The sequence below is a fragment of the Schistocerca piceifrons genome, unplaced genomic scaffold (assembly GCF_021461385.2).
Source record: "Schistocerca piceifrons isolate TAMUIC-IGC-003096 unplaced genomic scaffold, iqSchPice1.1 HiC_scaffold_571, whole genome shotgun sequence".
In the NCBI taxonomy this organism is placed as follows: Eukaryota; Metazoa; Arthropoda; class Insecta; order Orthoptera; family Acrididae; genus Schistocerca; species Schistocerca piceifrons.
The window spans coordinates 95368-119858 of record NW_025728812.1 but is presented as its reverse complement, the minus strand read 5'-3'; the positions used below and the strand labels follow the sequence as shown (position 1 = coordinate 119858).

At 52.3% G+C, this 24491-nt stretch overlaps 37 non-coding genes across 37 annotated transcripts; 29 read left to right on the top strand and 8 right to left on the bottom strand.

The window, feature by feature from the left end:
* Positions 1-8584: 8584 nt before the first annotated feature.
* Positions 8585-8656, bottom strand: Trnag-ucc. The gene has a single exon. It is a non-coding gene; the product is annotated as a tRNA-Gly (tRNA).
* Positions 8657-8998: 342 nt separating this feature from the next.
* Positions 8999-9069, top strand: Trnag-gcc. Its single transcript has one exon. It is a non-coding gene; the product is annotated as a tRNA-Gly (tRNA).
* Positions 9070-9450: 381 nt separating this feature from the next.
* On the top strand, positions 9451-9523 carry Trnam-cau. The gene has a single exon. It is a non-coding gene; the product is annotated as a tRNA-Met (tRNA).
* Positions 9524-9828: 305 nt separating this feature from the next.
* Trnae-uuc lies at positions 9829-9900 on the top strand. The gene has a single exon. It is a non-coding gene; the product is annotated as a tRNA-Glu (tRNA).
* A 198-nt stretch (positions 9901-10098) lies between these two features.
* Positions 10099-10172, top strand: Trnai-aau. Its single transcript has one exon. It is a non-coding gene; the product is annotated as a tRNA-Ile (tRNA).
* Positions 10173-10782: 610 nt separating this feature from the next.
* On the bottom strand, positions 10783-10854 carry Trnag-ucc. The gene has a single exon. It is a non-coding gene; the product is annotated as a tRNA-Gly (tRNA).
* A 342-nt stretch (positions 10855-11196) lies between these two features.
* Positions 11197-11267, top strand: Trnag-gcc. Its single transcript has one exon. It is a non-coding gene; the product is annotated as a tRNA-Gly (tRNA).
* Positions 11268-11648: 381 nt separating this feature from the next.
* Positions 11649-11721, top strand: Trnam-cau. The gene has a single exon. It is a non-coding gene; the product is annotated as a tRNA-Met (tRNA).
* Positions 11722-12026: 305 nt separating this feature from the next.
* On the top strand, positions 12027-12098 carry Trnae-uuc. The gene has a single exon. It is a non-coding gene; the product is annotated as a tRNA-Glu (tRNA).
* A 198-nt stretch (positions 12099-12296) lies between these two features.
* Trnai-aau lies at positions 12297-12370 on the top strand. Its single transcript has one exon. It is a non-coding gene; the product is annotated as a tRNA-Ile (tRNA).
* Positions 12371-12980: 610 nt separating this feature from the next.
* On the bottom strand, positions 12981-13052 carry Trnag-ucc. Its single transcript has one exon. It is a non-coding gene; the product is annotated as a tRNA-Gly (tRNA).
* Positions 13053-13394: 342 nt separating this feature from the next.
* Trnag-gcc lies at positions 13395-13465 on the top strand. The gene has a single exon. It is a non-coding gene; the product is annotated as a tRNA-Gly (tRNA).
* A 381-nt stretch (positions 13466-13846) lies between these two features.
* Trnam-cau lies at positions 13847-13919 on the top strand. The gene has a single exon. It is a non-coding gene; the product is annotated as a tRNA-Met (tRNA).
* A 305-nt stretch (positions 13920-14224) lies between these two features.
* Trnae-uuc lies at positions 14225-14296 on the top strand. Its single transcript has one exon. It is a non-coding gene; the product is annotated as a tRNA-Glu (tRNA).
* A 198-nt stretch (positions 14297-14494) lies between these two features.
* Positions 14495-14568, top strand: Trnai-aau. The gene has a single exon. It is a non-coding gene; the product is annotated as a tRNA-Ile (tRNA).
* A 610-nt stretch (positions 14569-15178) lies between these two features.
* Trnag-ucc lies at positions 15179-15250 on the bottom strand. Its single transcript has one exon. It is a non-coding gene; the product is annotated as a tRNA-Gly (tRNA).
* Positions 15251-15592: 342 nt separating this feature from the next.
* Trnag-gcc lies at positions 15593-15663 on the top strand. The gene has a single exon. It is a non-coding gene; the product is annotated as a tRNA-Gly (tRNA).
* Positions 15664-16044: 381 nt separating this feature from the next.
* Positions 16045-16117, top strand: Trnam-cau. Its single transcript has one exon. It is a non-coding gene; the product is annotated as a tRNA-Met (tRNA).
* Positions 16118-16422: 305 nt separating this feature from the next.
* Trnae-uuc lies at positions 16423-16494 on the top strand. Its single transcript has one exon. It is a non-coding gene; the product is annotated as a tRNA-Glu (tRNA).
* A 198-nt stretch (positions 16495-16692) lies between these two features.
* Trnai-aau lies at positions 16693-16766 on the top strand. Its single transcript has one exon. It is a non-coding gene; the product is annotated as a tRNA-Ile (tRNA).
* Positions 16767-17376: 610 nt separating this feature from the next.
* Trnag-ucc lies at positions 17377-17448 on the bottom strand. The gene has a single exon. It is a non-coding gene; the product is annotated as a tRNA-Gly (tRNA).
* A 342-nt stretch (positions 17449-17790) lies between these two features.
* Trnag-gcc lies at positions 17791-17861 on the top strand. The gene has a single exon. It is a non-coding gene; the product is annotated as a tRNA-Gly (tRNA).
* Positions 17862-18242: 381 nt separating this feature from the next.
* On the top strand, positions 18243-18315 carry Trnam-cau. Its single transcript has one exon. It is a non-coding gene; the product is annotated as a tRNA-Met (tRNA).
* A 305-nt stretch (positions 18316-18620) lies between these two features.
* Trnae-uuc lies at positions 18621-18692 on the top strand. Its single transcript has one exon. It is a non-coding gene; the product is annotated as a tRNA-Glu (tRNA).
* Positions 18693-18890: 198 nt separating this feature from the next.
* Trnai-aau lies at positions 18891-18964 on the top strand. Its single transcript has one exon. It is a non-coding gene; the product is annotated as a tRNA-Ile (tRNA).
* Positions 18965-19574: 610 nt separating this feature from the next.
* Trnag-ucc lies at positions 19575-19646 on the bottom strand. The gene has a single exon. It is a non-coding gene; the product is annotated as a tRNA-Gly (tRNA).
* A 342-nt stretch (positions 19647-19988) lies between these two features.
* On the top strand, positions 19989-20059 carry Trnag-gcc. Its single transcript has one exon. It is a non-coding gene; the product is annotated as a tRNA-Gly (tRNA).
* A 381-nt stretch (positions 20060-20440) lies between these two features.
* Trnam-cau lies at positions 20441-20513 on the top strand. The gene has a single exon. It is a non-coding gene; the product is annotated as a tRNA-Met (tRNA).
* Positions 20514-20818: 305 nt separating this feature from the next.
* Trnae-uuc lies at positions 20819-20890 on the top strand. Its single transcript has one exon. It is a non-coding gene; the product is annotated as a tRNA-Glu (tRNA).
* Positions 20891-21088: 198 nt separating this feature from the next.
* Trnai-aau lies at positions 21089-21162 on the top strand. The gene has a single exon. It is a non-coding gene; the product is annotated as a tRNA-Ile (tRNA).
* Positions 21163-21772: 610 nt separating this feature from the next.
* Positions 21773-21844, bottom strand: Trnag-ucc. Its single transcript has one exon. It is a non-coding gene; the product is annotated as a tRNA-Gly (tRNA).
* A 342-nt stretch (positions 21845-22186) lies between these two features.
* Trnag-gcc lies at positions 22187-22257 on the top strand. Its single transcript has one exon. It is a non-coding gene; the product is annotated as a tRNA-Gly (tRNA).
* A 381-nt stretch (positions 22258-22638) lies between these two features.
* Trnam-cau lies at positions 22639-22711 on the top strand. The gene has a single exon. It is a non-coding gene; the product is annotated as a tRNA-Met (tRNA).
* A 305-nt stretch (positions 22712-23016) lies between these two features.
* On the top strand, positions 23017-23088 carry Trnae-uuc. Its single transcript has one exon. It is a non-coding gene; the product is annotated as a tRNA-Glu (tRNA).
* Positions 23089-23286: 198 nt separating this feature from the next.
* On the top strand, positions 23287-23360 carry Trnai-aau. Its single transcript has one exon. It is a non-coding gene; the product is annotated as a tRNA-Ile (tRNA).
* Positions 23361-23970: 610 nt separating this feature from the next.
* On the bottom strand, positions 23971-24042 carry Trnag-ucc. The gene has a single exon. It is a non-coding gene; the product is annotated as a tRNA-Gly (tRNA).
* Positions 24043-24384: 342 nt separating this feature from the next.
* Trnag-gcc lies at positions 24385-24455 on the top strand. The gene has a single exon. It is a non-coding gene; the product is annotated as a tRNA-Gly (tRNA).
* The last annotated feature ends 36 nt before the right edge of the window (positions 24456-24491 follow it).

Sequence of the window (24491 nt, the reverse complement as noted above, 5' to 3'; positions counted from 1 at the left end):
GAACGAGCTGTGGCAGTCATTCGGCATATGATAACAGGCATTACTGCTAGGATCACCGTTAACGGTCAGCTGACACAAGCTGTTGGTATACGACGAGGTGTACCGCAAGGCAGTCCGTTGTCGATGTCGCTCTTTGTTTTGTCGCTCGAGCCATTTCTGAAGAGATTGTGTATCACATTAACTGGCCTTTCTGTCTTAGGGAGCAATCTTACTGTGAGGGCTTACGCCGATGATGTTGCTGTTATCCTACGTCATGAGTCTGAAGTGGCCCAATTGCGGGCTGAGATTGATACTTACAGCACTGCGTCTGGAGCGAAACTCAGTGAGGGTAAATGTAAGGTTCTAAGCTTACGGGGCTTCGAATCTCTTGCTATACCGTGGGCACAGATCGTCGAACAACATGTTGCTCTGGGAATCATCATCGATAGGTGTCCTTTACGTATGGCAGCTAAAAACTGGAAACTTACTGCCAATCGAATACAGGGAGCTATAGTGGAAAACACCTGGCGATCGACAAATATCCTCCAGAAGATCAGGATTTTGAATACATACATACTCTGTAAAGCTTATTATGTCGCTCAGGTGTTCCCTCTTCCCAAAATGCAAGCCCATAAGATCATGCGTTTGTCCAGTAGGTTTGTGTGGCTCGGTCATATTTTTAAGTTAACCTATACCACACTGTCTAAGTCAGTGCAAGCTGGGGGCCTGCAACTCAATGATATCCGTCGAAAGGCGACAGCACTCTATATAAAACGAACAACTGTGATAATTACCACGATGCCCCATACTATCACATCGAAGCTGTTTCGCATTGTTCGCCCTAAATGTATGAAACCGCCAATTGACATCGGGAAACTAAACTTTCAATTGCAACATGTCGGTGTTTATTACCTCGAAATGAGTTACTTAGGTGACAGTGTTTCCACAAGTCCTTGTCTCACGACAGTGTTCTTAATTGCTCAGTGGCAGAAGTACGAAGCTCCAAATACAATTGAAATGCACTACCCAAGAATCGTCTGGACGGCAGTGTGGACCAATATTACTCTCAAAATTCATTCTTCCGATGTGCTTTCCGCCTGGTATAAAGTTGTCCACAATCTTATTCCAACCAACGAAAAACTCAACCGCATTGGCTTAAGTGCTACTGACAACTGCCTCAAATGTGGATTAGTAGACACTCTGAGGCACAGGTTTACTTGCTGTGGACATCAGTTCAACTGGCATTGGGTGCGGAAACGATTGGCGCTGCTCACACGTAGCACTGAAAGTCTTTATACAACTGATATCCTCCTGTGGCCTGATACACGGTTTTACCCCAAAACGAAAAACAATACTGTTATGTGGATGCTGGGACATTTTGTCAATTACGTCATAACGCAACACGGAGAAGACAATATTACTGCCTTTACTGCTTATATGGCAACGGCATATTGGCGAAGAAACCAGTTCCCACACATTAAGAGGGATTTTGGCAATATGTTAACAATCCTGTTTGAGAAACAGGGAATTGGGTGATTCTAAAGTAAATCCGCGATTCCTGTCACCATTTCCATGGTGAAGTTCCCAGGTACAAGACAACAGTGAATAATATTTCGTTATCATTTCGCCTATGGCGCTTGAAGAACCTGAAGTTTTCTTTTCTTTCTTATTCCTCATTATTTGTTTTTTGAGGGAAGAGACATCTCTTTTTTTTTTTCCTCTCTTCTTGGTTTTGAGAAAGATTTCTAATTTTCGTTGGCACTTATATTCCAAAAAGAAGAAGCAATGAGCTCCTTGTAATCACGAAGAAATTGAATTCCTTTTGTGTACTGTTGTACGATGCCAGTGAATCTGGAGACATTGATTTCATTTGATTATAGCTGAAGAAGCTCGCCAAGGAAGGCATTCATGGAGAGCGCAAGGAGGGCTGTAAGGGGAGAAGGGAGGCCCTTAAAAAAAATAAAAAAAAAAAAAAAAAATAAAATAAAAAAAAAAAAAAAAAAAAGTGGCTAGGATACCTGGCTTTCACCCAGGAGGCCCGGGTTCGATTCCCGGTACCGGAACGGAATTTTTTCCACACGAATCGTGGCAAGTTTGAGCTGTCCGAGCAGCCGTTTGCCGTCCTGCTCGCAATATAGCTACTGTTTCGTGACCGTCAGCAGAATATAGACTAGGGAAGCAGACACACGACGACCATAGAAAAGGTGTATGGCTTCATGCCACCTGTTTCCAGCGTAGGGCTGAGCAACTGCATCTGCCGAGGCCCGTTAGCTCAGTTGGTTAGAGCGTCATGCTAATAACGCGAAGGCAGTTCCGCTTTAGACGCCGTGCAGTGTGGACGTGCCTAGTCTGCCGCTCCGCCGTAGCGTTACGTATAGTGGACTATCGTTTTTGTTACGTGTACACAGTTCCGCTTTAGACGCCGTGCAGTGTGGACGTGCCTAGTCTTCCGCTCCGCCGTAGCGTTACGTATAGTGGACTATCGTTGTTTACGTGTTGTGTTGCAACTTCTGTGAGTGTTTCTCCGTCGTTGTTTCGTACCTTGTGTTACTTTCTGTCCTTATTTCAGTGTGTTGTGTGTAGCGGTTTCGACCGCCTATTTTGAAAATGTCGTCCCAGGTTATTCCTCGTCAGGCTACAGTTAGTTTTACTTTCGACAAGTCAACCCGCAATGTGCAACCTAGTTCCCTTGAGATTCATGATTGGTTGGTAGATACCTTTGGTGTTCATTCGGATCAGGTGCACACTGCTTATTTTGATACCGAACTGTATGTTTTCTTTGTTAAGTTCATGGACCCACTTCAGGTTGATAAAATTCTTTCTAAATATGGTCATCAAGTTCTCTTTCGGCATCGGGATGATTCTGTAAGTACCGTTCTGCTTTCCAATGCTTCCATCACGTATACCAATGTTCGTGTTTACAACCTTCCACCGGAGGTGGATAATGTCTATCTTAAGGAGGGTCTACAAAAGTATGGTGATGTAAAGAGCATTCGCCTTGAACGCTGGTCAAGCCAACATCGCCTGCAATGTTACAGTGGTATTCGTTCAGTCGAAATGCACATTAAGCAGAATATTCCATCTCACCTGCAGATCGGTGGATATCGTGTCCATGTAACATATAGTGGTCAGGTTGGCACCTGTTTTTTGTGCAATGAAAGTGGTCACGTGCGTACTGACTGTCCGCGGAGGGTTTTTGTTTTAAAAAATTCTCTCGAACAGCGTCGCAAGTTAACGGTCGCTGACCTCGTTGCAGGTGGTTCTGCTCTTGGTGTAGCACAGTCCAGTGGTAGTAGCGCCCCGCCACAGGTTTTGCGCACCCCTGACACAGAATTTCCTCCTTTGCGTGCTAAATCTGATGTTGTTCCGTCTGTCCCTCAGGTGGGTGTGCCACCTTTGAATAATAAGAGGCGTCGCCCACACGATGGAAATAGTACGGATGAGGATCTCCCTGAGATGCCCCAGTCCGAGCGACCGGCATCCTCCGAGCCACTGTGTACTGTAGCTGCTCCCTGCCCTCCTGAGGTAGCGGTTCCGGTGGCGGCTGCTGGCCCCCCTCCGGCCTCCGACGCAGCTTCTCTCGAGTCGGGACGTCGGTCGGGCCTGTTGGCGCCGTCTTCCAAACCGACTTCGATGTCACAACAAGTGGAGCCGCGACAACTTCCTGCTTCGCTGCCCCATACCTCTGCCAGCGGAGCTGCTCCGCTTCCTTCCAACTCTGCGGCCTCGGACCTTCCTGCTCACGTTTCGCCTCCGTGCAGTCCATGTTTGCCGGAAGCTAGTGCAGGTGTTGACCATTCCGTTTCGTCGGATGTTTCCGCCGCGACCCCGGATCCCGCATGTGGACCGGCGCGGGTGGTGTCGGATACAGAACTTGACCCTCCTACGTCACCGGCGGCTGAAGCTTCCTTGCCCGTCAGCCGACGCAAGTTACGCGTTCAGCCGAACGTTAATGCTGTTCGTAAAAAACCGAAACGTAAGGGATCCGCGGAACGGGGTAGCACTCCCCCTCCCTCGGATGCCTCCGTCACCCCTGGTATGGACTGTGACGCTGGTGCGTCGGTGTAGGTGATTTGTTTTCTCGCTTTTCTGTCTATGGTTCAAGCATACACCTTTCTTACCTTAAATGTTAACCGTATTGAGTCCGACGTTCGCATTGCCTCTTTGCGGCAGTTTATTTACGACGCCTGTGCGGACGTAGTGTTTTTGCAGGAAGTGTTGTTTTCTGATCTCTCTCTACCTGGATTTCAAACTGCTTTTAATGTCGCGCCGGAATATTCAACAGGAACTGCTCTTTTCTTTCGAGAGGGCATTCCTATTACTGACATTGAATTCCTTGACTCTGGCCGTGGGATTGGTTGTCGTCTTTTTGATCTCCGCCTCGTTGTTTTGTATGCCCCCTCTGGTTCGGGTCACACTGTGGCTCGATCGCGCTTTTATAAAGAAGAGCTTATTTATCTTTTGCGCCAGAGTCCTCGGAGTCTCCTGCTCGGAGGCGATTTTAATTGTGTTTTACGCCCTGCAGACCAGTCCCCCAATTTTAATTATTGCCGTGATTTACGTGACTTAGTTCGTACGATGCATCTGCGTGATGTTTGGGAACACAAATATCCAACCCTGGTGAAATATACGTTTTTTACCGGGTCCTCATGCAGTAGACTCGACAGATTCTATTTATCTGATTTTTTATGTGATAAAATTCTTTCTGTCGATGTTATTCCTACTAGTTTTTCTGACCATTGTGCTTTTACTGCAACTGTAAATCTTAGTCACCAACCTGCAAAACTTTATCGTTCCCAGTGGATGTTAAATGTTTCCCACCTTGCCGACAGTGCTATGGATGATGTTATAAGTGGCGTGTGGGAGCGATGTCTTCGCTCTGTCCCGCGATACCCCTCCTTGCTGGTTTGGTGGACTGCGTTTGCCAAGCCCAAGATTCGTCAGACTTTGATTTTTTACTGTGCTGCAAGGGCGCGTGATTTTAAGAACACGTATGAATATTACTACTCTGTCCTGCGTGAACTATATGACGCGGCGGGTACCTCTCCACTGCGGATCCATGATGTTCGTCGTATTAAAGCCAAGCTCTTGAGCCTTAAACGACGACAGATGGATGGTCTGCGAGTTAAGTCGAAACCTCACTCTCTTGTTGAAGGTGAGCTGACATCCTTGTACCACCTGCTACGGCATCAGACTCGTCGTCGTCGCTCCTTCATCTCTTCTCTTACGGTGGATGATGGACGACAGCTTATTGCACAGGAGGAAATGGTTCGTGCTCTTCATCAGTATTATACTAGTCTATATTCTGCCGATGATTCTGGTGAGTCTCTTTCGGATGATGTCCTTGGGGATCTAACTGCGACGATCGCGCCTGACGCGAACGGCGAATTTCTCCGGGAGTTCCAGGTAGATGATGTTTTCGATTTTATTGCTCGCTCTCCGTCCAGTAAATCGCCGGGTCCAGACGGCCTGCCTAAAGAATTTTATCTCCGTTTTTGGCCTCTTTTGGGTGGCATTTTTACGCAGATTTTAAATGAGATTGTCAGGGGGGTGGATGTGCCTGCCGATTTTAAAGTAGGGAAAATTGTTTTAATTCCGAAGTCCTCTGGTCGTTTATCTGCTGCCAATCTTCGTCCGCTCACATTGCTGAACTTTGACTACAAGACAGCTGCTAGAGCGCTCAATAGCCGGTTGTCTTCTCTGCTTCGGGGTGTGATTGGTGCACATCAATGTTGTTTTCATGATAGATCTATTCTGACACCAGTAGCCGAATATCGGGATGTTGTCTCGGTTGCGGCGGTTACAAACGTACATTGTGCCTTTGCCTTCCTTGATTTTTACAAGGCTTTTGATCACGTCAGTCATGTGTTTTTAGATCATGTTTTAGGTACAATAGGTTTTAACGCTTCATCACGTGGTGTTCTTGGCAATTTGTATAGGGGAATAACAGCTCGGGTGTCAGTCAATGGGCAGCTGACGCCGCCCATTGCTATCCGCCGCGGAGTGCCTCAGGGTAGTCCGCTCTCTATGTCTTTATTCGTATTGTCCCTGGAACCGCTGCTTCGGACTATTGCTCTCAAGCTTCAGGGTATGTCCCTCTCTGGTGGGAAGCTCTCTGTTAAGGCATATGCGGATGATGTCGTTGTTCTCCTCCGTCAACGTGATGATATCCGGTTGTTGAAAGGGGCAGTTGATGCATACTGTCGTGTCTCTGGAGCGCGTCTCAATCAGGGTAAATGTAAGTTCCTTGATATTCGAGGATTTCGCGATGCTGATGTCCCTTGGGCCACTTTTGTCGATCGCCATACGTCCTTGGGGATTATCATTGATCGGTGTCCTCTAAAAATGGCGGCTCTCAATTGGAAATCTGTCACCGAGAAGATACAGGGGGCTCTGATGGTCCATGAGCAGCGCTCTGCTACCATTTTGCAAAAAGTCAGAATTTTAGACACCTACGTTCTATGTAAAGCTTATTATGTTGCTCAGCTGTTCCCACTTCCCATGATGGTGGCGAAAAGGTTGCGCCAATTGTCTAGCAGGTTTATATGGAAGGGCCATCTATTCAAGTTACGTTACGAGGTTATGACGAAACCGCGTATCTCCGGAGGCTTGGGCCTCTCTGACATTACTCGCAAGGCGTCTGCTTTGTACGTCCGCCGAACGACTCTAATTGTTACGCAAGAAGAGACTTCAATTACATCCAGGCTTTTTACTGTTGTGCGTCCGGCGAGCCTTGCTCCACCTGTCGATGTCGGACGGCTAAATATTAAGCTGAAACACATTCGGGAGTTTTACATTGCGGTGAGTTACCTCGGTGACGTCTTCTTGCGGCGACCGGTGCCAACGACCAAGGGCTTGATTGCCCGCTGGGAGGGGCTGGCCGGTCCCAATCCAATAGAACTGGCGTCTCCATCTGTGTCCTGGAGGAACGTCTGGAAGAATGTTAGTCTGCCGATCCACTCTATGGCCGTGGCGTCCACGTGGTATAGGGTAATAAATAATTTGGTTCCCACCAATGTACGACTGCACCGTATTGGTCTTTCTGACACGGACACCTGTACTCGGTGTGGTCTCCTGGATACCCTTGAACATCGATTCACCTGCTGTGGGCACCTTGCCAATTGGCGTTGGCTCAGGAAACAACTTGCTTTTGTCACTAGGTCTGCTGAAGCCGCTTATACTATTGACATCATCGTCCGGCCCGATTCCTCCTTTTTTCCGCGAACGAAGCTCCATACAGTCATGTGGTTGATTGGACATTTCGTACATTTTGTCATCAGTTGTCATGAAGACGATGGACACCTAGCATTTCGGCAGTACATGCTTACTGCTTACTGGCAGCGCTTGCGATTGCCAGGCCTCCGTGATGATTTTGCAAATATGCTTAGCCTGACATTTGAAAGAGAGGGTGTTGGCTAAGGACACCTGTGTGAGCCATTTTCTTTTATACTGTTTCGGGATTTACCGCCTTGGTGTATGTTTCTTCTTTACATCCAGGACTGAAGTTTTCGTGGACCTTTAGGGCGCTCAAGAAAAACAAACGAGCGACCACGAACCGAGACAGTAGGGGATAATACTACGCCCTTGTACAGGTGCCTTTCGGAAACAGGACGGTGGAGTCATCGTGGCCAGGCCTCGGGCTTCGACCCCTGCCCACTTTGCTTCCGCAGGCCTGAATCTCACTGTCACCTCTAACTTTACACAATGAAAAAAAATATGAATTAATTATGCACTCCCAGTATATCAAAATTGAGGTACAAATCCACCCTTTGCTGTTTGCATTAGAAACCAATTATATCTTCTTTTTATTTAAGTGTGTGTGTGTGTATGTCTGTGTGTGTGTATGTGTGTGTGTGTGTGTGTGTGTGTGTGTGTGTCTGTGTGTGTTCCCTTTGGACTTAAAAGAATGCTGTAAAAAAAAAAAAAAAAAAAAAAGTTGGTTAGAGCGTCGTGCTAATAACGCGAAGGTCGTGGGTTCGATCCCCCCACGGGCCACTACTCTTTTACTACTACGAAAAGGCAGCGCCGATTTCAGCTGGCGAGTGTGATGACCAAAAGATCATCACCCTGCGTGGAAGTTGACAGAGGATCCGAACCCGACTCGTCGGGAAGCGCTACAGCATTCACTCGGCAATGGCCATAATATCTTGAATACACTGGTTCTCAACCGATAAAGAGAAAATGAAAGAAAATGTCCGATTGCCGATGCGTAACAACTTTGGCCCTTGTCAGTACTTGGGCGGGTGAGCGCATGGGAACACAGGGCACTATTTGCACTTTTACTTCCTATTTTTGTTTCTCCTTTGTTTTCGGAGCTACAGCCCGATTCGGTCAGGGAGACGCCACCGTGAAATGAAGGGGGCGTGCTGTGTGTCCATCGCCTCGCCTCTCCTTACCTCTCTCAGTCGTTTCTCGTGCTTGTCGTTTTGATAAAGGCCGATTTGAGAGCGTCAGCTCTCGCGTCAGCTGAGCAAAGTCGAGACAAGTCGAGACACGAGACAAGTCGAGACACACTAAGGGCTGGTATGCAGCGAGTAAGAGGGCGAAAAAACAATAATTTAAGAGCGCGTGGCAAAAGTACTCATACGCGAAATTAAAAGCCTGCTGCGGTGGCCGGGAATCGAACGCGGATCAACTGCTTGGAAGGCAACTATGCTGACCATTACACCACCACCGCACAAGCGAGCGCCGCGCGTCCGCGCTGTGTCGGCTTCCCGCCAGTCGGCAGCGGCCGAAGGTGATCGTACCTGGCAGGCGCATTTCGAGGCAGGCTAGGGGAGCACATCCAGACGCATTCGGACAGCGTATCCGCGCACATTTCGCATCCTTTGGCAAGAGTTGGGCGCCGGCGACGCAAGAGTACGCAGAGGACCGCGTTCTGGCGGCATTTTTAAGCAGTGCAGTGCAGGATTCAGCGTCTGCAGCATCTTTCCCACAGAATGCTACGGCGCTTGACGGCAGTCCCACTTTCCCTTGAGACATCTGCTCGGGAAGCAGCGTCAAGTTACCGCTGGCCCCAGCATCGGTGGTTCAGTGGTAGAATGCTCGCCTGCCACGCGGGCGGCCCGGGTTCGATTCCCGGCCGATGCATCATTTTGCTTTTCCCGCGATGATGCTGCCGCGTGGCTTGAGCGCTTGAGATGCACGATCCACAAGAATGTGTAGCTGGATTTCCCTTGAGAAGGACCGAGAACGCAGCACTCGCGGGTCCCCACTAGGACGCTCGCATCATGTTCTACAGACTAGCGTCGGCCTGGCCTCACAAGTTGCTGGGTCCGGGTGCGTCCGAGGCTCTGAACTTTAACGACAAGGAGTGCTGCCTATCGTTGCAACAGCTGCAGCAGCACCGCAATCAACTGGGCCGGCAGTGCACGTGTAGCAACAGAACACGTTATCCAGGAAGTACAGTGTCTCTACGTCTAATATTGGGTACGGTATTTACCCAGTTTCCAGGACAAGCGGTGCACCCGTGCCTCGGTAGCGCAGTAGGCAGCGCGTAAGTCTCATAATCTTAAGGTCGTGAGTTCGATCCTCACCCGGGGCATTTAATTTTCTGTGACTGATGGTGGTGCTGTTGCTAGGGCGCCAACGTATTTCTTGTTTGTTATCCACAACGTTTCAACGCTTCAGCGGGAAAATGTTTACTTCCTGTTATTGCTACTTACAGCTTCCCTTTTCCTCTTCTCCCAGCAGAGCATGAAGCCAAAAGCATTGCTCTGCGACGTTTGAGGTGCGCGCCTTGCCAGTCAGTATGTGCAAAGATGCTCGCAAAGAGAGAGGGGCGCCGACGCGGCACTCGACACGAAATGCGCCAAGCGACCGTACGAACGGTCGAACGAAACGTCCACATCCGGTGTGGTCTAGTGGCTAGGATACCTGGCTTTCACCCAGGAGGCCCGGGTTCGATTCCCGGTACCGGAACGGAATTTTTTCCACACGAATCGTGGCAAGTTTGAGCTGTCCGAGCAGCCGTTTGCCGTCCTGCTCGCAATATAGCTACTGTTTCGTGACCGTCAGCAGAATATAGACTAGGGAAGCAGACACACGACGACCATAGAAAAGGTGTATGGCTTCATGCCACCTGTTTCCAGCGTAGGGCTGAGCAACTGCATCTGCCGAGGCCCGTTAGCTCAGTTGGTTAGAGCGCCGTGCTAATAACGCGAAGGTCGTGGGTTCGATCCCCCCACGGGCCACTACTCTTTTACTACTACGAAAAGGCAGCGCCGATTTCAGCTGGCGAGTGTGATGACCAAAAGATCATCACCCTGCGTGGAAGTTGACAGAGGATCCGAACCCGACTCGTCGGGAAGCGCTACAGCATTCACTCGGCAATGGCCATAATATCTTGAATACACTGGTTCTCAACCGATAAAGAGAAAATGAAAGAAAATGTCCGATTGCCGATGCGTAACAACTTTGGCCCTTGTCAGTACTTGGGCGGGTGAGCGCATGGGAACACAGGGCACTATTTGCACTTTTACTTCCTATTTTTGTTTCTCCTTTGTTTTCGGAGCTACAGCCCGATTCGGTCAGGGAGACGCCACCGTGAAATGAAGGGGGCGTGCTGTGTGTCCATCGCCTCGCCTCTCCTTACCTCTCTCAGTCGTTTCTCGTGCTTGTCGTTTTGATAAAGGCCGATTTGAGAGCGTCAGCTCTCGCGTCAGCTGAGCAAAGTCGAGACAAGTCGAGACACGAGACAAGTCGAGACACACTAAGGGCTGGTATGCAGCGAGTAAGAGGGCGAAAAAACAATAATTTAAGAGCGCGTGGCAAAAGTACTCATACGCGAAATTAAAAGCCTGCTGCGGTGGCCGGGAATCGAACGCGGATCAACTGCTTGGAAGGCAACTATGCTGACCATTACACCACCACCGCACAAGCGAGCGCCGCGCGTCCGCGCTGTGTCGGCTTCCCGCCAGTCGGCAGCGGCCGAAGGTGATCGTACCTGGCAGGCGCATTTCGAGGCAGGCTAGGGGAGCACATCCAGACGCATTCGGACAGCGTATCCGCGCACATTTCGCATCCTTTGGCAAGAGTTGGGCGCCGGCGACGCAAGAGTACGCAGAGGACCGCGTTCTGGCGGCATTTTTAAGCAGTGCAGTGCAGGATTCAGCGTCTGCAGCATCTTTCCCACAGAATGCTACGGCGCTTGACGGCAGTCCCACTTTCCCTTGAGACATCTGCTCGGGAAGCAGCGTCAAGTTACACCTGGCCCCAGCATCGGTGGTTCAGTGGTAGAATGCTCGCCTGCCACGCGGGCGGCCCGGGTTCGATTCCCGGCCGATGCATCATTTTGCTTTTCCCGCGATGATGCTGCCGCGTGGCTTGAGCGCTTGAGATGCACGATCCACAAGAATGTGTAGCTGGATTTCCCTTGAGAAGGACCGAGAACGCAGCACTCGCGGGTCCCCACTAGGACGCTCGCATCATGTTCTACAGACTAGCGTCGGCCTGGCCTCACAAGTTGCTGGGTCCGGGTGCGTCCGAGGCTCTGAACTTTAACGACAAGGAGTGCTGCCTATCGTTGCAACAGCTGCAGCAGCACCGCAATCAACTGGGCCGGCAGTGCACGTGTAGCAACAGAACACGTTATCCAGGAAGTACAGTGTCTCTACGTCTAATATTGGGTACGGTATTTACCCAGTTTCCAGGACAAGCGGTGCACCCGTGCCTCGGTAGCGCAGTAGGCAGCGCGTAAGTCTCATAATCTTAAGGTCGTGAGTTCGATCCTCACCCGGGGCATTTAATTTTCTGTGACTGATGGTGGTGCTGTTGCTAGGGCGCCAACGTATTTCTTGTTTGTTATCCACAACGTTTCAACGCTTCAGCGGGAAAATGTTTACTTCCTGTTATTGCTACTTACAGCTTCCCTTTTCCTCTTCTCCCAGCAGAGCATGAAGCCAAAAGCATTGCTCTGCGACGTTTGAGGTGCGCGCCTTGCCAGTCAGTATGTGCAAAGATGCTCGCAAAGAGAGAGGGGCGCCGACGCGGCACTCGACACGAAATGCGCCAAGCGACCGTACGAACGGTCGAACGAAACGTCCACATCCGGTGTGGTCTAGTGGCTAGGATACCTGGCTTTCACCCAGGAGGCCCGGGTTCGATTCCCGGTACCGGAACGGAATTTTTTCCACACGAATCGTGGCAAGTTTGAGCTGTCCGAGCAGCCGTTTGCCGTCCTGCTCGCAATATAGCTACTGTTTCGTGACCGTCAGCAGAATATAGACTAGGGAAGCAGACACACGACGACCATAGAAAAGGTGTATGGCTTCATGCCACCTGTTTCCAGCGTAGGGCTGAGCAACTGCATCTGCCGAGGCCCGTTAGCTCAGTTGGTTAGAGCGCCGTGCTAATAACGCGAAGGTCGTGGGTTCGATCCCCCCACGGGCCACTACTCTTTTACTACTACGAAAAGGCAGCGCCGATTTCAGCTGGCGAGTGTGATGACCAAAAGATCATCACCCTGCGTGGAAGTTGACAGAGGATCCGAACCCGACTCGTCGGGAAGCGCTACAGCATTCACTCGGCAATGGCCATAATATCTTGAATACACTGGTTCTCAACCGATAAAGAGAAAATGAAAGAAAATGTCCGATTGCCGATGCGTAACAACTTTGGCCCTTGTCAGTACTTGGGCGGGTGAGCGCATGGGAACACAGGGCACTATTTGCACTTTTACTTCCTATTTTTGTTTCTCCTTTGTTTTCGGAGCTACAGCCCGATTCGGTCAGGGAGACGCCACCGTGAAATGAAGGGGGCGTGCTGTGTGTCCATCGCCTCGCCTCTCCTTACCTCTCTCAGTCGTTTCTCGTGCTTGTCGTTTTGATAAAGGCCGATTTGAGAGCGTCAGCTCTCGCGTCAGCTGAGCAAAGTCGAGACAAGTCGAGACACGAGACAAGTCGAGACACACTAAGGGCTGGTATGCAGCGAGTAAGAGGGCGAAAAAACAATAATTTAAGAGCGCGTGGCAAAAGTACTCATACGCGAAATTAAAAGCCTGCTGCGGTGGCCGGGAATCGAACGCGGATCAACTGCTTGGAAGGCAACTATGCTGACCATTACACCACCACCGCACAAGCGAGCGCCGCGCGTCCGCGCTGTGTCGGCTTCCCGCCAGTCGGCAGCGGCCGAAGGTGATCGTACCTGGCAGGCGCATTTCGAGGCAGGCTAGGGGAGCACATCCAGACGCATTCGGACAGCGTATCCGCGCACATTTCGCATCCTTTGGCAAGAGTTGGGCGCCGGCGACGCAAGAGTACGCAGAGGACCGCGTTCTGGCGGCATTTTTAAGCAGTGCAGTGCAGGATTCAGCGTCTGCAGCATCTTTCCCACAGAATGCTACGGCGCTTGACGGCAGTCCCACTTTCCCTTGAGACATCTGCTCGGGAAGCAGCGTCAAGTTACACCTGGCCCCAGCATCGGTGGTTCAGTGGTAGAATGCTCGCCTGCCACGCGGGCGGCCCGGGTTCGATTCCCGGCCGATGCATCATTTTGCTTTTCCCGCGATGATGCTGCCGCGTGGCTTGAGCGCTTGAGATGCACGATCCACAAGAATGTGTAGCTGGATTTCCCTTGAGAAGGACCGAGAACGCAGCACTCGCGGGTCCCCACTAGGACGCTCGCATCATGTTCTACAGACTAGCGTCGGCCTGGCCTCACAAGTTGCTGGGTCCGGGTGCGTCCGAGGCTCTGAACTTTAACGACAAGGAGTGCTGCCTATCGTTGCAACAGCTGCAGCAGCACCGCAATCAACTGGGCCGGCAGTGCACGTGTAGCAACAGAACACGTTATCCAGGAAGTACAGTGTCTCTACGTCTAATATTGGGTACGGTATTTACCCAGTTTCCAGGACAAGCGGTGCACCCGTGCCTCGGTAGCGCAGTAGGCAGCGCGTAAGTCTCATAATCTTAAGGTCGTGAGTTCGATCCTCACCCGGGGCATTTAATTTTCTGTGACTGATGGTGGTGCTGTTGCTAGGGCGCCAACGTATTTCTTGTTTGTTATCCACAACGTTTCAACGCTTCAGCGGGAAAATGTTTACTTCCTGTTATTGCTACTTACAGCTTCCCTTTTCCTCTTCTCCCAGCAGAGCATGAAGCCAAAAGCATTGCTCTGCGACGTTTGAGGTGCGCGCCTTGCCAGTCAGTATGTGCAAAGATGCTCGCAAAGAGAGAGGGGCGCCGACGCGGCACTCGACACGAAATGCGCCAAGCGACCGTACGAACGGTCGAACGAAACGTCCACATCCGGTGTGGTCTAGTGGCTAGGATACCTGGCTTTCACCCAGGAGGCCCGGGTTCGATTCCCGGTACCGGAACGGAATTTTTTCCACACGAATCGTGGCAAGTTTGAGCTGTCCGAGCAGCCGTTTGCCGTCCTGCTCGCAATATAGCTACTGTTTCGTGACCGTCAGCAGAATATAGACTAGGGAAGCAGACACACGACGACCATAGAAAAGGTGTATGGCTTCATGCCACCTGTTTCCAGCGTAGGGCTGAGCAACTGCATCTGCCGAGGCCCGTTAGCTCAGTTGGTTAGAGCGTCGTGCTAATAACGCGAAGGTCGTGGGTTCGATCCCCCCACGGGCCACTACTCTTTTACTACTACGAAAAGGCAGCGCCGATTTCAGCTGGCGAGTGTGATGACCAAAAGATCATCACCCTGCGTGGAAGTTGACAGAGGATCCGAACCCGACTCGTCGGGAAGCGCTACAGCATTCACTCGGCAATGGCCATAATATCTTGAATACACTGGTTCTCAACCGATAAAGAGAAAATGAAAGAAAATGTCCGATTGCCGATGCGTAACAACTTTGGCCCTTGTCAGTACTTGGGCGGGTGAGCGCATGGGAACACAGGGCACTATTTGCACTTTTACTTCCTATTTTTGTTTCTCCTTTGTTTTCGGAGCTACAGCCCGATTCGGTCAGGGAGACGCCACCGTGAAATGAAGGGGGCGTGCTGTGTGTCCATCGCCTCGCCTCTCCTTACCTCTCTCAGTCGTTTCTCGTGCTTGTCGTTTTGATAAAGGCCGATTTGAGAGCGTCAGCTCTCGCGTCAGCTGAGCAAAGTCGAGACAAGTCGAGACACGAGACAAGTCGAGACACACTAAGGGCTGGTATGCAGCGAGTAAGAGGGCGAAAAAACAATAATTTAAGAGCGCGTGGCAAAAGTACTCATACGCGAAATTAAAAGCCTGCTGCGGTGGCCGGGAATCGAACGCGGATCAACTGCTTGGAAGGCAACTATGCTGACCATTACACCACCACCGCACAAGCGAGCGCCGCGCGTCCGCGCTGTGTCGGCTTCCCGCCAGTCGGCAGCGGCCGAAGGTGATCGTACCTGGCAGGCGCATTTCGAGGCAGGCTAGGGGAGCACATCCAGACGCATTCGGACAGCGTATCCGCGCACATTTCGCATCCTTTGGCAAGAGTTGGGCGCCGGCGACGCAAGAGTACGCAGAGGACCGCGTTCTGGCGGCATTTTTAAGCAGTGCAGTGCAGGATTCAGCGTCTGCAGCATCTTTCCCACAGAATGCTACGGCGCTTGACGGCAGTCCCACTTTCCCTTGAGACATCTGCTCGGGAAGCAGCGTCAAGTTACCGCTGGCCCCAGCATCGGTGGTTCAGTGGTAGAATGCTCGCCTGCCACGCGGGCGGCCCGGGTTCGATTCCCGGCCGATGCATCATTTTGCTTTTCCCGCGATGATGCTGCCGCGTGGCTTGAGCGCTTGAGATGCACGATCCACAAGAATGTGTAGCTGGATTTCCCTTGAGAAGGACCGAGAACGCAGCACTCGCGGGTCCCCACTAGGACGCTCGCATCATGTTCTACAGACTAGCGTCGGCCTGGCCTCACAAGTTGCTGGGTCCGGGTGCCTCCGAGGCTCTGAACTTTAACGACAAGGAGTGCTGCCTATCGTTGCAACAGCTGCAGCAGCACCGCAATCAACTGGGCCGGCAGTGCACGTGTAGCAACAGAACACGTTATCCAGGAAGTACAGTGTCTCTACGTCTAATATTGGGTACGGTATTTACCCAGTTTCCAGGACAAGCGGTGCACCCGTGCCTCGGTAGCGCAGTAGGCAGCGCGTAAGTCTCATAATCTTAAGGTCGTGAGTTCGATCCTCACCCGGGGCATTTAATTTTCTGTGACTGATGGTGGTGCTGTTGCTAGGGCGCCAACGTATTTCTTGTTTGTTATCCACAACGTTTCAACGCTTCAGCGGGAAAATGTTTACTTCCTGTTATTGCTACTTACAGCTTCCCTTTTCCTCTTCTCCCAGCAGAGCATGAAGCCAAAAGCATTGCTCTGCGACGTTTGAGGTGCGCGCCTTGCCAGTCACTATGTGCAAAGATGCTCGCAAAGAGAGAGGGGCGCCGACGCGGCACTCGACACGAAATGCGCCAAGCGACCGTACGAACGGTCGAACGAAACGTCCACATCCGGTGTGGTCTAGTGGCTAGGATACCTGGCTTTCACCCAGGAGGCCCGGGTTCGATTCCCGGTACCGGAACGGAATTTTTTCCACACGAATCGTGGCAAGTTTGAGCTGTCCGAGCAGCCGTTTGCCGTCCTGCTCGCAATATAGCTACTGTTTCGTGACCGTCAGCAGAATATAGACTAGGGAAGCAGACACACGACGACCATAGAAAAGGTGTATGGCTTCATGCCACCTGTTTCCAGCGTAGGGCTGAGCAACTGCATCTGCCGAGGCCCGTTAGCTCAGTTGGTTAGAGCGTCGTGCTAATAACGCGAAGGTCGTGGGTTCGATCCCCCCACGGGCCACTACTCTTTTACTACTACGAAAAGGCAGCGCCGATTTCAGCTGGCGAGTGTGATGACCAAAAGATCATCACCCTGCGTGGAAGTTGACAGAGGATCCGAACCCGACTCGTCGGGAAGCGCTACAGCATTCACTCGGCAATGGCCATAATATCTTGAATACACTGGTTCTCAACCGATAAAGAGAAAATGAAAGAAAATGTCCGATTGCCGATGCGTAACAACTTTGGCCCTTGTCAGTACTTGGGCGGGTGAGCGCATGGGAACACAGGGCACTATTTGCACTTTTACTTCCTATTTTTGTTTCTCCTTTGTTTTCGGAGCTACAGCCCGATTCGGTCAGGGAGACGCCACCGTGAAATGAAGGGGGCGTGCTGTGTGTCCATCGCCTCGCCTCTCCTTACCTCTCTCAGTCGTTTCTCGTGCTTGTCGTTTTGATAAAGGCCGATTTGAGAGCGTCAGCTCTCGCGTCAGCTGAGCAAAGTCGAGACAAGTCGAGACACGAGACAAGTCGAGACACACTAAGGGCTGGTATGCAGCGAGTAAGAGGGCGAAAAAACAATAATTTAAGAGCGCGTGGCAAAAGTACTCATACGCGAAATTAAAAGCCTGCTGCGGTGGCCGGGAATCGAACGCGGATCAACTGCTTGGAAGGCAACTATGCTGACCATTACACCACCACCGCACAAGCGAGCGCCGCGCGTCCGCGCTGTGTCGGCTTCCCGCCAGTCGGCAGCGGCCGAAGGTGATCGTACCTGGCAGGCGCATTTCGAGGCAGGCTAGGGGAGCACATCCAGACGCATTCGGACAGCGTATCCGCGCACATTTCGCATCCTTTGGCAAGAGTTGGGCGCCGGCGACGCAAGAGTACGCAGAGGACCGCGTTCTGGCGGCATTTTTAAGCAGTGCAGTGCAGGATTCAGCGTCTGCAGCATCTTTCCCACAGAATGCTACGGCGCTTGACGGCAGTCCCACTTTCCCTTGAGACATCTGCTCGGGAAGCAGCGTCAAGTTACCGCTGGCCCCAGCATCGGTGGTTCAGTGGTAGAATGCTCGCCTGCCACGCGGGCGGCCCGGGTTCGATTCCCGGCCGATGCATCATTTTGCTTTTCCCGCGATGATGCTGCCGCGTGGCTTGAGCGCTTGAGATGCACGATCCACAAGAATGTGTAGCTGGATTTCCCTTGAGAAGGACCGAGAACGCAGCACTCGCGGGTCCCCACTAGGACGCTCGCATCATGTTCTACAGACTAGCGTCGGCCTGGCCTCACAAGTTGCTGGGTCCGGGTGCCTCCGAGGCTCTGAACTTTAACGACAAGGAGTGCTGCCTATCGTTGCAACAGCTGCAGCAGCACCGCAATCAACTGGGCCGGCAGTGCACGTGTAGCAACAGAACACGTTATCCAGGAAGTACAGTGTCTCTACGTCTAATATTGGGTACGGTATTTACCCAGTTTCCAGGACAAGCGGTGCACCCGTGCCTCGGTAGCGCAGTAGGCAGCGCGTAAGTCTCATAATCTTAAGGTCGTGAGTTCGATCCTCACCCGGGGCATTTAATTTTCTGTGACTGATGGTGGTGCTGTTGCTAGGGCGCCAACGTATTTCTTGTTTGTTATCCACAACGTTTCAACGCTTCAGCGGGAAAATGTTTACTTCCTGTTATTGCTACTTACAGCTTCCCTTTTCCTCTTCTCCCAGCAGAGCATGAAGCCAAAAGCATTGCTCTGCGACGTTTGAGGTGCGCGCCTTGCCAGTCAGTATGTGCAAAGATGCTCGCAAAGAGAGAGGGGCGCCGACGCGGCACTCGACACGAAATGCGCCAAGCGACCGTACGAACGGTCGAACGAAACGTCCACATCCGGTGTGGTCTAGTGGCTAGGATACCTGGCTTTCACCCAGGAGGCCCGGGTTCGATTCCCGGTACCGGAACGGAATTTTTTCCACACGAATCGTGGCAAGTTTGAGCTGTCCGAGCAGCCGTTTGCCGTCCTGCTCGCAATATAGCTACTGTTTCGTGACCGTCAGCAGAATATAGACTAGGGAAGCAGACACACGACGACCATAGAAAAGGTGTATGGCTTCATGCCACCTGTTTCCAGCGTAGGGCTGAGCAACTGCATCTGCCGAGGCCCGTTAGCTCAGTTGGTTAGAGCGTCGTGCTAATAACGCGAAGGTCGTGGGTTCGATCCCCCCACGGGCCACTACTCTTTTACTACTACGAAAAGGCAGCGCCGATTTCAGCTGGCGAGTGTGATGACCAAAAGATCATCACCCTGCGTGGAAGTTGACAGAGGATCCGAACCCGACTCGTCGGGAAGCGCTACAGCATTCACTCGGCAATGGCCATAATATCTTGAATACACTGGTTCTCAACCGATAAAGAGAAAATGAAAGAAAATGTCCGATTGCCGATGCGTAACAACTTTGGCCCTTGTCAGTACTTGGGCGGGTGAGCGCATGGGAACACAGGGCACTATTTGCACTTTTACTTCCTATTTTTGTTTCTCCTTTGTTTTCGGAGCTACAGCCCGATTCGGTCAGGGAGACGCCACCGTGAAATGAAGGGGGCGTGCTGTGTGTCCATCGCCTCGCCTCTCCTTACCTCTCTCAGTCGTTTCTCGTGCTTGTCGTTTTGATAAAGGCCGATTTGAGAGCGTCAGCTCTCGCGTCAGCTGAGCAAAGTCGAGACAAGTCGAGACACGAGACAAGTCGAGACACACTAAGGGCTGGTATGCAGCGAGTAAGAGGGCGAAAAAACAATAATTTAAGAGCGCGTGGCAAAAGTACTCATACGCGAAATTAAAAGCCTGCTGCGGTGGCCGGGAATCGAACGCGGATCAACTGCTTGGAAGGCAACTATGCTGACCATTACACCACCACCGCACAAGCGAGCGCCGCGCGTCCGCGCTGTGTCGGCTTCCCGCCAGTCGGCAGCGGCCGAAGGTGATCGTACCTGGCAGGCGCATTTCGAGGCAGGCTAGGGGAGCACATCCAGACGCATTCGGACAGCGTATCCGCGCACATTTCGCATCCTTTGGCAAGAGTTGGGCGCCGGCGACGCAAGAGTACGCAGAGGACCGCGTTCTGGCGGCATTTTTAAGCAGTGCAGTGCAGGATTCAGCGTCTGCAGCATCTTTCCCACAGAATGCTACGGCGCTTGACGGCAGTCCCACTTTCCCTTGAGACATCTGCTCGGGAAGCAGCGTCAAGTTACCGCTGGCCCCAGCATCGGTGGTTCAGTGGTAGAATGCTCGCCTGCCACGCGGGCGGCCCGGGTTCGATTCCCGGCCGATGCATCATTTTGCTTTTCCCGCGATGATGCTGCCGCGTGGCTTGAGCGCTTGAGATGCACGATCCACAAGAATGTGTAGCTGGATTTCCCTTGAGAAGGACCGAGAACGCAGCACTCGCGGGTCCCCACTAGGACGCTCGCATCATGTTCTACAGACTAGCGTCGGCCTGGCCTCACAAGTTGCTGGGTCCGGGTGCCTCTGAGGCTCTGAACTTTAACGACAAGGAGTGCTGCCTATCGTTGCAACAGCTGCAGCAGCACCGCAATCAACTGGGCCGGCAGTGCACGTGTAGCAACAGAACACGTTATCCAGGAAGTACAGTGTCTCTACGTCTAATATTGGGTACGGTATTTACCCAGTTTCCAGGACAAGCGGTGCACCCGTGCCTCGGTAGCGCAGTAGGCAGCGCGTAAGTCTCATAATCTTAAGGTCGTGAGTTCGATCCTCACCCGGGGCATTTAATTTTCTGTGACTGATGGTGGTGCTGTTGCTAGGGCGCCAACGTATTTCTTGTTTGTTATCCACAACGTTTCAACGCTTCAGCGGGAAAATGTTTACTTCCTGTTATTGCTACTTACAGCTTCCCTTTTCCTCTTCTCCCAGCAGAGCATGAAGCCAAAAGCATTGCTCTGCGACGTTTGAGGTGCGCGCCTTGCCAGTCAGTATGTGCAAAGATGCTCGCAAAGAGAGAGGGGCGCCGACGCGGCACTCGACACGAAATGCGCCAAGCGACCGTACGAACGGTCGAACGAAACGTCCACATCCGGTGTGGTCTAGTGGCTAGGATACCTGGCTTTCACCCAGGAGGCCCGGGTTCGATTCCCGGTACCGGAACGGAATTTTTTCCACACGAATCGTGGCAAGTTTGAGCTGTCCGAGCAGCCGTTTGCCGTCCTGCTCGCAATATAGCTACTGTTTCGTGACCGTCAGCAGAATATAGACTAGGGAAGCAGACACACGACGACCATAGAAAAGGTGTATGGCTTCATGCCACCTGTTTCCAGCGTAGGGCTGAGCAACTGCATCTGCCGAGGCCCGTTAGCTCAGTTGGTTAGAGCGTCGTGCTAATAACGCGAAGGTCGTGGGTTCGATCCCCCCACGGGCCACTACTCTTTTACTACTACGAAAAGGCAGCGCCGATTTCAGCTGGCGAGTGTGATGACCAAAAGATCATCACCCTGCGTGGAAGTTGACAGAGGATCCGAACCCGACTCGTCGGGAAGCGCTACAGCATTCACTCGGCAATGGCCATAATATCTTGAATACACTGGTTCTCAACCGATAAAGAGAAAATGAAAGAAAATGTCCGATTGCCGATGCGTAACAACTTTGGCCCTTGTCAGTACTTGGGCGGGTGAGCGCATGGGAACACAGGGCACTATTTGCACTTTTACTTCCTATTTTTGTTTCTCCTTTGTTTTCGGAGCTACAGCCCGATTCGGTCAGGGAGACGCCACCGTGAAATGAAGGGGGCGTGCTGTGTGTCCATCGCCTCGCCTCTCCTTACCTCTCTCAGTCGTTTCTCGTGCTTGTCGTTTTGATAAAGGCCGATTTGAGAGCGTCAGCTCTCGCGTCAGCTGAGCAAAGTCGAGACAAGTCGAGACACGAGACAAGTCGAGACACACTAAGGGCTGGTATGCAGCGAGTAAGAGGGCGAAAAAACAATAATTTAAGAGCGCGTGGCAAAAGTACTCATACGCGAAATTAAAAGCCTGCTGCGGTGGCCGGGAATCGAACGCGGATCAACTGCTTGGAAGGCAACTATGCTGACCATTACACCACCACCGCACAAGCGAGCGCCGCGCGTCCGCGCTGTGTCGGCTTCCCGCCAGTCGGCAGCGGCCGAAGGTGATCGTACCTGGCAGGCGCATTTCGAGGCAGGCTAGGGGAGCACATCCAGACGCATTCGGACAGCGTATCCGCGCACATTTCGCATCCTTTGGCAAGAGTTGGGCGCCGGCGACGCAAGAGTACGCAGAGGACCGCGTTCTGGCGGCATTTTTAAGCAGTGCAGTGCAGGATTCAGCGTCTGCAGCATCTTTCCCACAGAATGCTACGGCGCTTGACGGCAGTCCCACTTTCCCTTGAGACATCTGCTCGGGAAGCAGCGTCAAGTTACCGCTGGCCCCAGCATCGGTGGTTCAGTGGTAGAATGCTCGCCTGCCACGCGGGCGGCCCGGGTTCGATTCCCGGCCGATGCATCATTTTGCTTTTCCCGCGATGATGCTGCCGCGTGGCTTGAGCGCTTGAGATGCACGATCCACAAGAATGTGTAGCTGGATTTCCCTTGAGAAGGACCGAGAACGCAGCACTCGCGGGTCCCCACTAGGACGCTCGCATCATGTTCTACAGACTAGCGTCGGCCTGGCCTCACAAGTTGCTGAGTCCGGGTGCGTCCGAGGCTCTGAACTTTAACGACAAGGAGTGCTGCCTATCGTTGCAACAGCTGCAGCAGCACCGCAATCAACTGGGCCGGCAGTGCACGTGTAGCAACAGAACACGTTATCCAGGAAGTACAGTGTCTCTACGTCTAATATTGGGTACGGTATTTACCCAGTTTCCAGGACAAGCGGTGCACCCGTGCCTCGGTAGCGCAGTAGGCAGCGCGTAAGTCTCATAATCTTAAGGTCGTGAGTTCGATCCTCACCCGGGGCATTTAATTTTCTGTGACTGATGGTGGTGCTGTTGCTAGGGCGCCAACGTATTTCTTGTTTGTTATCCACAACGTTTCAACGCTTCAGCGGGAAAATGTTTACTTCCTGTTATTGCTACTTACAGCTTCCCTTTTCCTCTTCTCCCAGCAGAGCATGAAGCCAAAAGCATTGCTCTGCGACGTTTGAGGTGCGCGCCTTGCCAGTCAGTATGTGCAAAGATGCTCGCAAAGAGAGAGGGGCGCCGACGCGGCACTCGACACGAAATGCGCCAAGCGACCGTACGAACGGTCGAACGAAACGTCCACATCCGGTGTGGTCTAGTGGCTAGGATACCTGGCTTTCACCCAGGAGGCCCGGGTTCGATTCCCGGTACCGGAACGGAATTTTTTCCACACGAATCGTGGCAAGTTTGAGCTGTCCGAGCAGCCGTTTGCCGTCCTGCTCGCAATATAGCTACTGTTTCGTGACCGTCAGCAGAATATAGACTAGGGAAGCAGACACACGACGACCATAGAAAAGGTGTATGGCTTCATGCCACCTGTTTCCAGCGTAGGGCTGAGCAACTGCATCTGCCGAGGCCCGTTAGCTCAGTTGGTTAGAGCGTCGTGCTAATAACGCGAAGGTCGTGGGTTCGATCCCCCCACGGGCCACTACTCTTTTACTACTACGAAAAGGCAGCGCCGATTTCAGCTGGCGAGTGTGATGACCAAAAGATCATCACCCTGCGTGGAAGTTGACAGAGGATCCGAACCCGACTCGTCGGGAAGCGCTACAGCATTCACTCGGCAATGGCCATAATATCTTGAATACACTGGTTCTCAACCGATAAAGAGAAAATGAAAGAAAATGTCCGATTGCCGATGCGTAACAACTTTGGCCCTTGTCAGTACTTGGGCGGGTGAGCGCATGGGAACACAGGGCACTATTTGCACTTTTACTTCCTATTTTTGTTTCTCCTTTGTTTTCGGAGCTACAGCCCGATTCGGTCCGGGAGACGCCACCGTGAAATGAAGGGGGCGTGCTGTGTGTCCATCGCCTCGCCTCTCCTTACCTCTCTCAGTCGTTTCTCGTGCTTGTCGTTTTGATAAAGGCCGATTTGAGAGCGTCAGCTCTCGCGTCAGCTGAGCAAAGTCGAGACAAGTCGAGACACGAGACAAGTCGAGACACACTAAGGGCTGGTATGCAGCGAGTAAGAGGGCGAAAAAACAATAATTTAAGAGCGCGTGGCAAAAGTACTCATACGCGAAATTAAAAGCCTGCTGCGGTGGCCGGGAATCGAACGCGGATCAACTGCTTGGAAGGCAACTATGCTGACCATTACACCACCACCGCACAAGCGAGCGCCGCGCGTCCGCGCTGTGTCGGCTTCCCGCCAGTCGGCAGCGGCCGAAGGTGATCGTACCTGGCAGGCGCATTTCGAGGCAGGCTAGGGGAGCACATCCAGACGCATTCGGACAGCGTATCCGCGCACATTTCGCATCCTTTGGCAAGAGTTGGGCGCCGGCGACGCAAGAGTACGCAGAGGACCGCGTTCTGGCGGCATTTTTAAGCAGTGCAGTGCAGGATTCAGCGTCTGCAGCATCTTTCCCACAGAATGCTACGGCGCTTGACGGCAGTCCCACTTTCCCTTGAGACATCTGCTCGGGAAGCAGCGTCAAGTTACCGCTGGCCCCAGCATCGGTGGTTCAGTGGTAGAATGCTCGCCTGCCACGCGGGCGGCCCGGGTTCGATTCCCGGCCGATGCATCATTTTGCTTTTCCCGCGATGATGCTGCCGCGTGG